The following is a 17141-nucleotide window of genomic DNA, read 5'->3' as shown; positions in this document are numbered from 1 at the left end:
GGGGTGATCCCTCGTCACCCTATCTCGCATAGGTCCGATAACACAACATAGCTTAAATTTCGCAATCCATCTAAACTATAAACCATAGAACCACATTGCACTTTCCGAAATCATCCACAATATCAGAACCTCACATCTATACCCAGAATAAACCCGAACCAGCTGTAATAACCCATACTCGCAACCTCAGGTGAAATCATATGATATACCATATAATTCAAACACTCGAAACGATAGCCTCTATTTACAGCAGTTGCCCATAATAACCAAATACCGATAGAAAACCTTTTATTAGCTAAAGTCTTATTCCAACACTTCCATATACTGCCAACAACAAATGAAACACGCGATAAATCGTAACCATTGCTCAGATCAACCATTCATGAAGCCACTTCCCTTTGATTAATATCACAACAGATTTTCGGGCCATACCTTGATATTATCTCTCTAACAAGCTGCAATCAATTCTGTTCGTATTCATTAATGACTCTAAGGATCACTTCGAATCCAACACACCACTCTGGTGATATGATCACTCAATATAGGCCTAAGCCACAACTTGCATAATACACGTACCAATGAGGATCGCACTACTAAAAAACAGCAAATTTGTGACCGTCAAAACAGTCGCAAATCAGTCGCAAATCGTATTTTTTCGACCGATTTGCGACTGAAAAGTGTCAGTCAGAAAACATGTGGTCGCAATATATTTGTGACTGAGTCAGTCGAAAAATTGCGACGGATGCAATCGCAAAATGAAAAATGCGGGGTCATCTAAAATTTAGAAATTTGCGACTGAATCAGTCGCTAAATTTGCGACAGAATCCGTCGCTATATTTTCGACAGAATCAGTCACTAACTTCTGAGTGAAACAATCGTAAATAATAATTATTAATTAATTAAAAATATTGAAAATTCTCCATTTGTGATTGATTCAATCGCAAAAATTAATTAAATATTGTTAGAAATTTTCAATTTGCGACTGAATCAGTCGCAAATCTGGATAATTCCGAGTGATCTTTGTGTTGGATTCAGTCGCAAATCTTGGCATTTTTAGGCAGAATCCTACTGTATTTCTAATTACCCACCTGCCAAATAAAATAGCCAACCAAACACCTAACAATTAACCAAAAACCTAATATAGCAATCCAAAATTCAATATTTACCATAAAGCGAACAATAATATTTATAACAATTCAACCAACTAATGAAACAACGAACTATCAAACAACATAGATTAAACATGTCTCTAACTTCAACTCTAAAACATTCAAATAGCCTATTCAGATTCAATCTCCTCCTCAGACTCAGACTCCATTACAACTCTTTTCTTGCTTTTTTTTTTAAAGTAATTTTTGGATCAAAGCCTGAGTTTCTTGAAGTTCTTGAGACATTTGATCCACTTTTTGACGCATAGATTCCATGTCTTCTTGGGAAACTGATGCCCCAGTGAAGAATGCTGTTGGTGGACGACTGGAGGATGGCTGTACTCCAATCCCGTAGACTCGACCTTTATTTTATTATTTTCACGAGAAATAAAGAAAAGAAAGTAAAAGAAGTAAAAAAACAAATAAGCAACTTTCAAATTAATACCAAAATAGATATTTACATAATATTTATACCTTTATTCACGCCACCAGCCGCTTGTGTCCAAATTACAATCATATCCTCCGAGGTCGGCTGAGTTCCTTCAGGTTGAGTTTGTTTCCATGCATCAAGATCAATATGATACTTGTCCTGAAAAATAAAATATTACACGTTATATAAATAAAATAAACCAAGAAGGAGAAATAATATAGTGTTGGTGTTTGGATAATACAAATGTCTCTAAAGCACGCGGTTCGATCCATCCTTCTCTTGTACCATCCTTCTTCTTCTTCTTGTGGGTCTCTGCAAAGACCTCAGCATAAGTCACATCTCCCCCACGTTCTTTTTCCTGAAAATTAAGAATTAATTAGAAATATATATATATATATATATATATATGTTCAATTTGTATGCTTGTAAAACTAAGAATATTTTATAATGAAATTACCATTCTCCAACGATGGGCTTCAAAACTAATAGAACCTCCAGTATGCAATGTTCCACCCTTAGTAGAAGCTCTGTTTAACTTTGCTTGTTCACTCTTCTTCTTCCACTCAGGGGTGTTCCACTTCGCCAAGAGCTGATTCCAGACATCTTCACGTATCCAATTAGGCTTTTTGCCACCATTCCTAGCAACATGATGTGAATTTGTTATCAGCTTCTGTGCTTTCTTCTCGAAGTTATCATGCACCAGATTTTCAAGTGTTGGCTGCCATACGCACTGAACCTGCAAAATTTAATAAATAATATTAGACGAATGAGGATATGTATTAATAAAAATTAATTTATCTTACCTTAAATTGTTGCCACATATTCATTCTGATCTGGTACGATATCTGTCTCCAAGAATTCCAAGGCTCGTTAAAAAAATGGCTTCATAGATTCCATTACCATATGCGCGGCCTGAAAGGATGGCAAAAACCTTCATTTAATTTTAACATATAAAATGTCATTAAATTCATTATATGCAAAATTTTATTGAAAGTTTTTAAAAGGAAATTGAATAAAAACTCACCCGACGTTACGGAGAATGATAATCAGCCGATGAAGATGATCGTACTGTATAGTCCCTCCAGTACAATGTCTCACGGTACCAGCAACTGTAGACATACTGGTAGATGGGGATGCAGCTACGTCAGAGCCTCCAATATCCAAGTTAGATATACTTGAAGTGGATGATGCTGGAGATGATTGCACATGGACCGCTGCGGCGCGCAGCCCGATCCACTTGGTACCCGCGGCTCACTGTGGGTTCAAGACTCCGGAGGGGCTCCTACAGCCCAAGCGCAATATCAGTCATAGCATCGCGCGCGGAACCCGATCCATCCTACATCTGAACAGCAAATGAAGCCACTCGACAAGTCAAGTAATACTTTTAACTCAAACCATCAGAAAAATGCAATTTTAAGTCTTTAAAACTTAACGATATGACTCCACATTTCCAAAAACAGGTTTAACCAGAACTGAAATCATTTAATATGCAAGTGTCATGACAAACAGTGAATAATAATCCCTAAAGGATCAAATAATCGGCACGAAGCCCAGAACATGGCATCAACCTAAATCACGATAGCATTAAAGTAGGTTTCAGTCCAATTACGCAGTTAAAATCAACAAACCGGGACGGACCAAGTTTGAACATCCCCAACGGGGCTCTTACCCCAACGCTCATAAAATCCTGGCGTGCAAGTCACCACAATACAAAACTATGAATGTGCAAAGATCCGGGAATTTCAAACCCTCAGGATATCATTTACAAGTATTACTCACCTTGAACCGTGAAATCTCTAGCTCTCGACATACCTTTGCCCTCAAACGCCTCCACGCGCGTTCGAATCTAACCAAATCAGAGCCGATACTTACAATACCAAGGGAAACATCTACCCATCGGAAAACAACCAAGAAATAGAAGAAATCTCGAAACTAGCAAAACCGACCCCGGGCCCCGTTCTCGAAAAAATTACGAAATTTACAATCACCGATTCCTTCGTCATTCCACGGTCCATACATTAAAGTTCACCAATCGGAGTTCGTTTGACCCTCCAAATCCTTTTACATCATTCTCAACCCCTAACTACCCTATTTTACCCTAATTCCTTGGGTTTTCAGTGTTATTCATGTTTTACACAATAATACATAATCTAAGCCAAGAATCATACCTGATCATAGCCTCGAAACCCTCTTCAAAAATCGCCCAAATCTCCTTAGTCTGGAAGTCCAATGTTGTTCTTTCAAAAAAATTCGCGAGGATGAATTAATTCACTAACTGCCAGGGCAATTTCGCTTTCGGATCCAGGTAACGCTTTTCGGCTTCCTTATGCGGTCAACTTTGCCTTTTGCGGACCTTTCACTTAAGGCAAACCTTCCGCTTCTGCGGCCCCCAATCGCATCTCGCGGGGACCGCTTTAAGCGATCCAAGTTCCGCTTCTGCGGAACCTGACCAGGATACAGTTTCCAAATCTCCGCTCCTGCGAGGTCAGCTCGCTTCTGCAGCCGCCTATGCGGTCTGCCTTCCCTCCTGCGTGAATCTGGCAAGGCCCAAGACGTTCCGCTTCTGCACAATCTTCAATCTGCTTCAGCGAGACCGCATGCGCAGGTGCGAAACCAACGATACCAGTAAAGCCTTGAAAACCTGCAATTACTCCTAAAAACCTTTCGTTAAAACCACCCGAATTCACCCCGAGGCCCCCGGACCTCAACCAAAAACACCAACACTTCCTAATACCTTATTCAAACTTGTTCCAATCCACAAAAACACTTCCACAACACAAAACATCAATCACAATCGATCAAGCCTAAGTTTCTTAAAAACTTCCGAATTACGGCATTCGATCAAAACCACCAAACGATTCCGAAATGACCTAAATTACCACACAATCCAAAATCACCTAACGGAGCTACAACAACTCTCGGAATTCCATTCACCCTCAAGATTCAAAATCTCACCTATCAACCGGATTTCGCCAAAATACTAACTTTGCCATTCAAGCCTAATTCTACACCGATTCCAAAATCGCTTCCGACCACGCTCCTAAGTCACAATCATCCCCGGAGCTAACCAAATCACCGGAAATTACATCGAACCTTACTCACTTATAAGTCAACAATCCGGTTGACTTTTTCCAACTTAAAGTCTTCCTTAAAGAGGGGGGACTAAGTGTCTCATTTCTATTTCAAAACCAGGTCCAAATTCAACTCATACACCCAACATTACGATAACGAAACATGAAGAAGATAAAATGAAGGGAACGAAGACAGTGACACAATCAGAGACTGAGGGTCGCCGCGTGTCACATCCTACCCCAACTGTAACAAACAGCTACGTCTCGAGCGTACCCGAATCCGTTGTACTGAAAGAACCAATAGCTGAATGAACCTTACCAGCAATACCGGCGTATCCCTCTCACCCTATCTCGCATAGTCCGGTTCAGATACACAACATAGCTAATAAATTTCGACAATCCATCTAACTATTAAACATAAAAACCCACATTTGCACTTTCCGAAATCACCACAATATCAGAAACCTCAATCTATACCCAGAATAACCCGAATCAGCTGTAAAAACATACTCGCAACCTTCAGGTGAAATCAATATGATATACCTCAATTTGATCATTTCAGGCAAAATCTCTCCGGTATAAACCATGTTTCGTTTCAGCATAACCGGTAGTTAGCCATGTACTATTCTAGCACTCATGCATCTTAATCGATTGCTTAGTTCCCCATGATAACTTATTTAGCAACTGCATTTACCAGAAATACGCCGATGGTGTATAAATTAGTTCACGTGAAGTTGTGTGTGACCCGTGAGGTGGAGCTGACTCTATATGATAGGTTGGACTCTTGTGATCACTATAACTACTTCTAGATATACTGAGCCTAACGAACCAAATATATGAAACACCTGGACAAATCGTTAGAGCCATCTTTGGGATCCAGCATGTATTGAGATCACAAATTCAATAGAGGCCAAGTTTCCATTTGTTTCTAAAAAAGATCAGGCAATTCCATGAAACTGATGTCTGGCCACACCTTGATATTATACTCTCTAACAAGCTGCCAGTCATTTCTTGTTCGGTATTCATTAAGAGCATCTAATGAGATTTATTCTGGTTCGAATCCAGACACGAACCTATCTCTTTGCAGTGCAGGTTCTATACTGGATCATCTCAATTAAAATGGACCTAAAAGAGCGAGTCAACTTGCTGATATTAACTAACATGTCCCGTACCAATGAGGATCGCAACTATCATATACAATAGACAATGGCAAATTTTGCGTTGTTAACCCCGTCAGTAGAACATTCATTGAGTTTCGCCATCATCTCAGTTATTATTTACTCAGTCTGCAAAATTTCGATCCACTGAGAGTTTTTTCGGAACCGAATTTGCGAAGCTAAATAGCGAGTCCAGTCATTTAACTCACATCAGTCAGTGCGTCGCCACGCGTGAGTATTTTGTTGCGACTGAAGGCTATGTTCCGAAAAAGTTGATGTCGCAATGTGTGCACTCGCATATATATATATATATCTGGGTCATCTAAATTAGAAATTTGCACTGAATCATCGAAAATTCTGCGACAGAATCCGTCCTATATTTCGACAGAATCATCAAACTCATGGAGTTGGAAACATCGTAAATAATAATTATTAATTAATTAAATATTGAAAATTCTCATTTGATTATTTCCAATCGCAAAAATTAATTAAATTTGTTAGAAATTTCAATTTTTGCGATAATCAGCTCGGAGATTCTAGGGCATGATTGCTGTAGTTTAGATCGCTGTGTGATGTTGGCTAGATTCACGAGTTTCTGAGCATTAGTAATATTTTGGGCTAAGTTTCTGATTAGCGACAGGTTCTGATCGTGATATTTCTAATACCCACAACTGCCCAACATCAGACAAATTTGCAACGAGTTAGCACCTAAACATCGACTAGGAGACACCGGACTGTTGTACAATTTTGTATTATTCCATGAAAAATTCTTAAGTTTTTGAATACTCAACTAAAATAATGGCCACTATGTGTTTAATAATCCAGGCTTCATCAATTTTAATGCTGCCAGCATGATAATTGTGACTAATTCCCGGTTACGTAACAATTCGAACCAACTAATGTAAGATACACAATACTGAACAGATTACTATCTCAAATACACACATATAAGCAGTATGGTATTAACTAATCTACTTACTATGTTACTTATGTTATACAATAATTTCAGTAAACAGTGAAACGTGAATATTGAGGTCTTCAGTTGCTGGGCCCTTGTCCTTAGACGAATATGCAAATCCTCCTCAGACTCAGAGGCTCCATCTACAAGCCTTTCTTGCTTTTTTTTTATTCTAAACGTAAATTTTGGATCAAAGCCTGCCAGTTCTTGAATTTCTTGAACATTTGATCGCACTTTTTGACGCATAGATTCCATGTCGTTCTTGGGAAACTGGTGCCCCATGAGAATGCTGTTGGTGGTTATGGGGAATTGGGTTGTGACAAGTTGGTATCAGAGCCTAGACGACTGGAGGATGTGTACTCCATCCCGTAGACTCGACCTTTATTTTATATTTCAACGAGCAAATAAAGAAAAGAAAGTAAAGAAGTAAAAAAAACAAATAAGCAACTTTCAAATTAATTACCAAAATAGATATTTACATAATATTTATACTATTCACGCCACAGCCGCTTGTGTTCCAAATTACAATCATATCCTCGAGGTCGGCTGAGTTCCTTCAGGTGAGTTGTTTCCATGCATCAAGATCAATATTGATACTTGTCCTGAAAAAATAAAAAAATTTACACTTAATAATAAAAAAACAAGATAGAGAATAATATCATGTTGGTGTTTGGATAATACAATGATGTCTTCTAAGCACGCGTGTTCGATCCATCCTTCTCTGTACCATCCTTCTCTTCTTTGTGGGTCTCTGCAAAGAACCTCGCATAATCACATCTCCCCACGTTCTTCTTCCTGAAAATTAAGAATTAATTAGAAATATATATAATCATAAGATATATATATTATATATATTATTATATATATAATATATAATATATGTTCAATTTGCATAATATATATATATATGTTCAAATTTGCATGCTTGTAAACTAAGATATTTATGAATGAAATTACCATTCTCCAAAACGATGGGCTTCAAAAACAATAGAACCTTCCAGTATGCATGTTCCCCCTTAGTAAAGCTCTTTAACTTTGCTTGTCACTCTTCTTTCTCCAATCAGGGTGTTCCATTAGCCCAGAGCTGATTCCCAGACATCTTCACGTATGCCGAATTAGTTTTTCCACTTTCCTAGCAACATGATGTTGATTTGTTATCAGCTTTCAGTGCCTTCTTCCACGTACAGTTCTCATGACCGACCACAGATTTTCAAGATGTTTGGTATCGATATCGTCAGTGGAATATTTGGACGCAATTGAATAGAATAATATGTATATCGGTAATGAGGTTAAGTAAGTTTAAGATAAACATTAAATTTGATTCTTACCCTTACAGTTGTGCAAGTAGTCATTCATTGACTCTGGTTACAGTATCTGTGTCCAAGGAACTTATCCCGGGGCCTGCACAGAATCATGGCTTTCATAAAGTCCTTGTAATTACTCTTATTGGGCGCAGCCCTGTCAAAGGGAGAGGTGCACCAAGAACCCATGCACTCTTTATTAAGGTATAAACATAAATAAATGTACATCTTAATCATATTATAGCCCAAAATTTTATGACAAGTTTTATTTCAATTAAGAAAGAATTGATTCTTAATAATCGATGACGTAACACTCTGACACCTGAACTTGTCTAAGCTTCGAGGGAATATTAATTAACTCTGAAATTCAAGCTTCCACCACGTTGTAGATGATGGATATCGTACGCGCACGTGAGTTAGGCGTTCTCCACCGATAGGTAATACACCATAGTGTCCCTTGAACCTCGCGTCTGTGATTCCCCGATCGAGGGTCGAAGCCCATGTACTATCTTCAGGAGTGAGACTTAAGGTGTTGCGAAGTGCGTGGAAGTGAACGTGGTGATGTCCGTATCGCGTTGGGACCCTATTGCGCATATGATCACCACGGTAGGCTGATTTAAGTGTAGAGCAAGTTAAAGTTTGTTTGGTAGAGCATAGGTATCTTTTCGGAAGTATTTGGCCAAAACCTATAATTATTGCCGTAGATCCCGGTTTGGGTTTAATTCATGTGAATGAGTATGTTAAAGTACTCGCGACACCAAAAATGTTGAAAAATTTAGTAATGACCTGGTAGCTCGCACGAGACGAAGTTCTGCGGATGACCTATGATAACTAGCCGATTATGAACAGAATAAGTTGATTCGCCCAACAACTATATTTGTCCGGATTGAGGTGTGGTAGCCACGAATAATTGGTGCGGCGAAATGGAACAATGAACTGCAGTTGCTAACCACGGACTCACCTCCTAGTGGAGAAGAGGACTAGATGCAACAAAATTTGCGAGGGTGCGGGGCGGTATGAGTTCGGATTCAAGAAGACTAACTGACTGAGATAAACGATATGATTAGTGGTAGAAAAAGGATATAAGATGCACTGATGGTTCAAAGGGCCCAAACCACCATGGAAAGCAGTACTGAGAGAAATTGAGGCGAGCAGGGGTCATCTCCATGACTTAGTGATTCTATATAAAGTACTGTGGAATGGAGTCGAATGGTGACGTTAATGAATTTTATGTTTGAAGATCGGTGCATGTAGGAATTAGACCTTAGTTGGTATGGGTTGAAATTTAAAAAAATTACGAGCGGTCTCAGGCTTAAGACTGTATTGAGTGGACTACGCAGTGTGAGCTAGTGGTGGGAAGATAAAACCACGCGAGGTGTAGATCAAGATGTGAAGTTTCAAGATAACTAGGGCTCATATGATCTTTGTTTGTCATCAAGAGAACGTGTAAGGACGTGAACTGGATTAGATGAATAGGTTTAGATGTTTTTTCCTTTTACGTGTAATGTTATGTATTTGTGTCTATTCATATAGCGCAGTAGGAGAAATATATGGGTTAAGATTGTTAATATAGTTGTAGCTCTTTGAATATATGAGCTGGACTTCGAAGTCCACAAACGTTTATGGTGATCGGAGGACTTGACATTGAATCTGATGCAACTGAGAATTACTCTGTGCAACTAAACTCAGTGTGTATGGCTATCGTTAATAGTTAAGTCTCACGAAGCCTATGACGTTAGCGTAGTATTCGCGATGTCTCAAGTGCAGAGAACATAATGAGGACCAAATATACAACGCAGGATGTGGAAGCGTGAAGTGAAAGACCCACAGAATTCAATACAGTACATTTTAACTTCAAATATTACTAAGCTAATCTCATAGGGTATGACATATTTTCTGTTTCCAATACAAGTATGTTACTGGTAGCAGATAATTGTTTAGAATTGTACAAGCATAATAGTACCACCATTGTGCAATTATTAGTATTACGCATGTTATATGTATTGCAACATTTGAATTGACTATTCTTACGGCTGGAATGGTCAACATGAGGTGCTTTCTATTATATAACAGTAGGCAGGCTTGAGTTTACGAACGGGGTCTAAGTCGTCAAATTCTAAACAGCACCGAAGGTATTTGGCTCAATTGTTTCTGATGATATTTAAAAAAAAAATACAACAGAAACAACTTTTCACTAAAATCTCTGACAGCAGAGGCCATTTATGTGAGGACTACTAAGATAGAGAGACAATTTTCCAAACTTTCAGAACTTCTTCATACTGAAGACGCAAAATGGTTCTATTAAAGATGAGAAGATTCAACCGATTAAATGGCATCTAACAAGCTAAGCGATACAATCTGAGGTGGGTGTTTTATAAAGGCCTTGACCGATAAGACAAATTCACAAAGAAGTATTCACCGCAAAGCATATAAAAAGAAGCGAGATAGTTATAATACAATATAATCACAAGAAAAAAGTAGCTTATCAAGACTCTAGTGTGACGCTGCTCACTATACCGAGTTGGATCATGGAAAGATCCTATAGCTGTCGATACCTGGATACTAACTACCCTAAAGCACGACGCAGACCTAACACGAGAATTTTCCAAGAAACTTCGCAGAACAGGTCACTCTTTCATCAGGCAGTGAAGTATTCTGTAAGAAATACCACATGTAATGAGTCTCACATCTCTCCTCGCAAACGCAAAGTCAATAGACATATGGGACAAATCTAGATATAGACGAGCAGCTCATCCAGTGTAGACCTAATTGGGTCCATGGAACAAGTAGATGGGCTCTCTATACGAATATCCCGGCAGTCTCAGAATGCATGTAATGCTTGGATAGGCATCTGTGATCCTGACAGCCGAGGGAGAGAAGTAGATCAGAGTGATGAGGAATACAAGAAGAAGGAAGATATAATAAGATGAGTATTAGACATGATAATGCTAACCGAAATCGGACTATGACAGTGCGACTGTGAATTAATCTTTAGTATAGTGTTCAACGTTATGCGGCTTTTACAGCGTAGTTGGTATACAGCAAAAAAGGCTCTTACGAAGCTAATAGCTGAACATCATTGCTTCAAGCCATTGGGCTATTTCCGTAATAACGAACAGGAAGTGTCTAAAACTAAAGTAGAAACCTCAGGACAAGGCCTCCGTAGTTTTGATAGACATTTGTAACGGATAGGTCAGCCTGAAGATTAAGACCATAAATGGAGATTTGGGGACACATAAAAAGTTCTACTTGCGAGATATTCCGAGAAAGGAGAGAATAACTGGAGATATATTGGTGAATTTATACCTTTGGGTTCTTAGAAGAACAGTAACACAAGTATAAACAAGTCGAACTTGTATTTGGCTTTTTTTCAAAAACAATGCGGCTAGTATGGGCGTATAAGTTGGACATGGAAAGTTGACTCTATGATTTCCTATCTTCCATTCTTAGAGAATTGGAAGATATGATGTGTATTAGCATTCTTTTATATAGATTCCTCAGATGAGAGTATCCGTAACAACGTGATAATTGCTATAAGAGTTAGGGCAAGAGGCGACGAGAAATGGTTTAGTTCGTCAATAGAACATACAACAACCACGAAGACACTTAAGGCACTATACTATCGTAATGTGGCTATTTGGCAAACTACTCCGCGAAGGAATAGGTAGACCTAAGAAAAAAGTATGGTGGGCGAAAGACTTAGCCCGAAAATATGTAAGTGTAGTATAGTCAAAGTGCGTTAACTGTCTGTGTTCACTAATAGAGGCAAAGTCACTCTCAAATATCTTAAAGCAAGCTTTCCAAGTATCACGTTAAACCGCCCAGGCAATCGCTTGCCACCCCTTGAGATATGTCTTATCAAGAATACCTATATATTTTACGATCTCTCATCAAAACAAATAGGCACTCACTTTTGGGCAATAGAGGCATACAGTATTAAAATGTTTGGTGGTCAAATTTAAGACGCAGACCTAATATGCTCAAGACCTTATTCGACGGGGCCTATATTAGTATCTCACAGAGTAACGAGCAAAATTAAGACGGGTGCAAAATGTGATTTCATAAAACTGATCAAAATACTTAACTCCTAAAAGACAAATGATAACCAAGAAGTTAGATGTTGCGTGTACATTCTTGGCAGGCATTCTGAAACTGTATATAAATCTGAGTTTATGTTTGATGGCACAAAGGGATTACAAATCCTTAAAGATTATAGCCTGCTTCGGTTGGTGGGGAAGTGATGCAGCCGCTGCTTCCGCGATGATGTGATATGGCTTGATTCCTGTCATATCGCGCAGGCGGACAAGAATTGGAGGTACAGGGTATCACGTCGATTTGTTGTCTGGTGTATGAGTGTTGCGAGACTAGCCGAGGTTCGGTCGAGTGTGTTAGGTTAGGTGTCAGTGGTTGTAAATCGGTGTGTAGTCGCACCGAAAGGACGGGAGAAGACCAATCGGGTGCTAGCGGTTGAGTGGGTGGGGAGGAAGTGGAGTAGAGGTATGTTCCTCGAGTGGATCTCTTGGTTGGGCATAGCTATGTCATCATATGCATACATTTTGGATAAAATGATATTTGGAGGTTGTAGGCTTGTCGTTTTGTCTCTCAGTCTGCATTGTGGTTATTCGATCAGGGAGCTCATAGTGATTTGAACGGGCTAGGACTCCGGAAAGTCTTCACGAGTTGTAAAATAATTTGCGACCGATTAGAGAGCGGAGCGCAAGGAGGAAGGTCTGATATAATGTACTAATTGCTAAGTATAGTGACGTGTATTGGTTATCAGATATCTCTCGAAATACCGAACGACTCACCAAGTACGATTTTATATGACCAGGAGGACATTGTTTTTTAATGGTGACGACGATATCGATCGTTGCGACCATTGATGTGTTACTCGGGATACAGTAGCTATAATGCTCTGGAATAATACACATATATTCAATCAGAATTCACAAATATTAGAACGTAATATGAATGTTGATACTTTTTTCAAGAGAATATGCAATGTTATATTTTGTCTGCGCCGGGGCATGTTTGCACAACTGTGTGTGACTGAATTTGATCGATGGCGGATTTCGGTCGCAGAGTAATATATATATCGGTGAGCCTGCGGCACCGATTAATTCTAGCGTTACTGTGTCATGTGCAGGGTAGTGGGGAACTCATAGGTTATGCTGGAAGGAGCAACATTCGGCCACATATCTATGCGTATATGCAAAATTCGATTCTCGAGACCGCGAATAAAATGAGCGGCTACTGTTACTTCTACAAAAGCTAGTGTCAGTTTGCTTGGTTAGTCATTAGCACCAGTATGTATCACATTCGATATGAGGGGACAGGTGACTCTCGAGACTCCGTTTATAGCTTCACAGCTCTAGATATGAAATCTAAGGAGAAGCTATGTGACCGTGGTGAGCATTCTCGGACTCCGCTCGTAATGAAGACGTCATGATTTGTTGGAATGGGAACATGTGGTAGGTGTCTATGAGCGAATTATATCTCCAATACGAGTGAGTTCGAGGCAGCGGCGAAAAGAGTTAATTGAGTGTTGCTCGGCTAAATGGAGACAATGCATGTCGGGGGCTTTTTCTGGAGGCGGGGTGTGGGGGACCCAAAACACCCTCCCCCCAATTGCTACTATCCCAGAGAAGCTTGCCCTGCTGATAAGAGTATTCCGTATCATTCTATTTCAACCGTGGGTGTAAGCTTCAGAATATGCTAGAGAGAGGCTTCCACAGCACACATCAATATTAGTATGTGTTCGGTGGGTGGAACCCTAAGCAATTCATTTACACCCACGTCTTGTGCGAGTGAGGCTTGTCTATTATCGATTGATGTTTAGTGTCATTGATAGTGGAACTTAAGGTGGAAGGATAGTATAGTTCGATAAGAATGTTACGAAATCGCAACCATGCTAGCAAAGGCCACAACTTCACAAAGCAGATGTAGACCCACACACTCCTTTCTCTGACAGGATCCGATCGCGCTATTGTACGAGCTACGTGGAGATATGACCTTTTGGGGTAGATTTCAGGTACTCTATTTCTATGATGTGAGACGGGGTCTCAGCCTTGTGTTGTAATGGGTGTTGTGAGCTTGAGGTACAGCTCTTTCGGTTGAGTCATTTGTCCTGATTTGGGAATGTTCAGACCGTTCCCACTACTAAAAAACAGCTGATTTGCGACTGAATATTTGCGACCGAAAAATTCAGTCACAAATTTGCAACCGATTCAATCGGAATTTTGAAAAATAATATTTGTTTATTTTTTTAATTTTTTCGACTATTTTTCCGGAAACATTGGTCGCAACGTTTCGTGCAAAAATCCGGGATAAATTATTGGACGGATTCAGTCGGAAACCAAAAGTCAAATAAATTTATTTGACCATTTGCGTCCGTTTCGTCGCAAATTATTTTAAACTCTAAAATATTTTCACAGCCCGCCCAAATGAGCTAAAAAACAGACAAGACCTAATTTTATTTTAATAAATCCGCCTCCAAGAGACAAACCCTCCCCTCCCCCCCCTCCCCCCCCCCCCCCCCCCCGATTTTGTCTTCTCCAAACGACCCACCCCCTGACTTCATCTCCCTCACACCACCCCCCTTCACCAAACTCGCCGGAGAAACAGCCAACGCCCACACCGGCGAACCTTCCGGTCCCTCTCAATCCGACGCTGAAACACACGAACAGAGATGGGGAGATTAAGGAAGCAGTGCTGAAATCACAGCAAATCAACCAAAACAGAGCAAAAACTTAGATAGTAAGTTTCAATTTCCAATTACCTTAATTAGATGTGAGTAATACTTGATTTCTTTCTGATATACATATTGTTAATTTTAAAAGATATTGAAGTATATGAATATTCTCTTATTACCAGTTAATCTGCCTCCGTCTGTGACTTACTGCTAACCCATTAGGTCTCTGTGAAGTATTACCTTAATTGACACACACTGTCAACTGTAAAAAACTAGTGATGCATTGCCAAAGTGGCGCTTCTGTTGTTCAATGAATTGTAATATAGATTGAAGCAATTCAGGCAAGATTGAGGTAACCACAAAGTGTTACTCTTGGAAATTCTGGCGTTCAAGAAAGAAAATGCATAGTTATATCTTTTTCGCGATGCCAACCCTTTTGGCTCCTCAGTTTAGGAGTCAGATATAGCTAAAGAACCATGGAGAATAGAGTGCTAGCTACGTGTCCTGTGGCTTGTATTGCCTAACCTCGTAGATATCACATAATTTGTCGCTTGCCCCTTAGTTACGTTGTAGACTTTGAAATCCAAAAACACATGTAATATTTTAATTCGTAATGATAGCAGAAGTAACTGTCAATAAGCCAATACAGGGGAGTCGGTTATTGAAAAAAGCCAAATACAATGGATTCAATGTTTAGCTGGAGGTGGTTAGTGCCAGCTAAATAATTCACAAAAACTCTTGTTCTTCTCTAGGATATTGAATGTTTTATGTGTGCTCCAATCTCCATATGTCTTAATCCTTTCAGGCTGACTTATCCAGTTACTTTGTTTCATCAACTTCTCCGGTTTGTTTTCTATCCTTAGTTGAGCTTCTTGTGTTTCCACCTGAATGCACCTGCCAGCTGCTCATTGTGTGTTCTTTTTTTCTATTCTGCACGTGGCAACTTAATCTTGTGATTTGACTGCCTTGGATTCCCTTTTAGATCATTATGACAATCCTAACTTCCTCCCCCTTGGAATTTATCAATCTCTAAAGAAGCTTCTGAAGCATGAAGGTGTTATTGGATTCTACAAGTGTATATTGATTTTAAAAACTAGAGTTTGTTGTAGAAGGGATTTTTTATTCATGACGCATGTATTGTAGAGGAAATGGAGCAAGGTTTCTTCGAATTGTACCATATGCTGCACTTCATTACATGACCTTCATGAACAGTATCGGAGGTGGTATTGATTATTACCCTGCTTAGGAACAGGACTGTTGTTGATCTACTGCGCGAGCATCTGGAGCTAGGAACTGCAGTTTTATGTACCTATCCCTTGATTTGGCTCGTACCAAACTGACTTATCAGGTGCTTAATTTGTTAAAAATGCTTTTGTTTTTTCTCCTTATTCTGGTGAATATCTGATGTATTTGGTAGTTTTACTACAATAGCTAGCTTTGTGCATATTATGTGCTTTTCCTATTGAAATTGTTTCATTAACACCGTTTGGCAAAGTTGGAAATTGATCTGATTGGAAGCACTTACAAATTGCCTTGCTTTAGTTGATGAAAAGTTGTTTCTGATTTTTTGACTTCATCAAATGGCAATATACCTTGTCACTCGTTAATTGTGTAGACCGTCGTAGGTAAGCTGCCTACGTTATTAAAACACTCATGTGAACACTCAGGTAAGCCGTTTCTCATGTTATCAAAAAATGTAATAATAATCCATGGGTAACATGTTAATTTAGCTTGTCAATAAGACTTGTATTGAACAAGTGGTTATATTGAGCTTGTCAATATTACCTGTATTGAAAGCTATTCTTTGTCCTTGGTGTTGTGTTGTAGTTTCAAACAAGTGGTATATTGAGTCCATTGCTTTGAATCTGCCAGCAATTCTTTGCTGTGTTTTAAAGCCACAAATTACTTGATTAGTTCAAGGGATTCGAGACTGAATGTTCTGTTTTCTGATATAATCTAGTTGAGATTTATGCTTATTATCGCTGTCGCAAATTTATTACACAGATTGGTTTCGCTCCACGGTATAAAAATAAAATAAATCTTAAGATAAGAGAAACCCACTTTACACATCAGTCCAGCTTCCCCACCTATACCAAATATGAGCCTGTTTCCTAATGGCATATCGTCCTCCTGCCAGCTTCCACAGTCATCTGACGTTTTTCAAAGTCCCTCCCCATCTTAGTCGCTTCAGTATTTATTCCATGCTTCTCATGGTGGTTCGGCTTTGAGCCGACATTAGATTTCATACCCACGCCTCATTTCCAGCTCTTCCCGCGTGGTCCTGCTAGTCAGATCGGCAGTCAACCGACGATTGCATCATCGAGCCATATAGTAGCCAGCATGGCGGTTCATCGTTTTGTGCCTCATAACAGTCCACTCAATTAT

Source organism: Nicotiana attenuata, unplaced genomic scaffold (genome assembly GCF_001879085.1).
Source record: "Nicotiana attenuata strain UT unplaced genomic scaffold, NIATTr2, whole genome shotgun sequence".
Taxonomy (NCBI): Eukaryota; Viridiplantae; Streptophyta; class Magnoliopsida; order Solanales; family Solanaceae; genus Nicotiana; species Nicotiana attenuata.
This window is presented reverse-complemented; position numbering follows the sequence as displayed.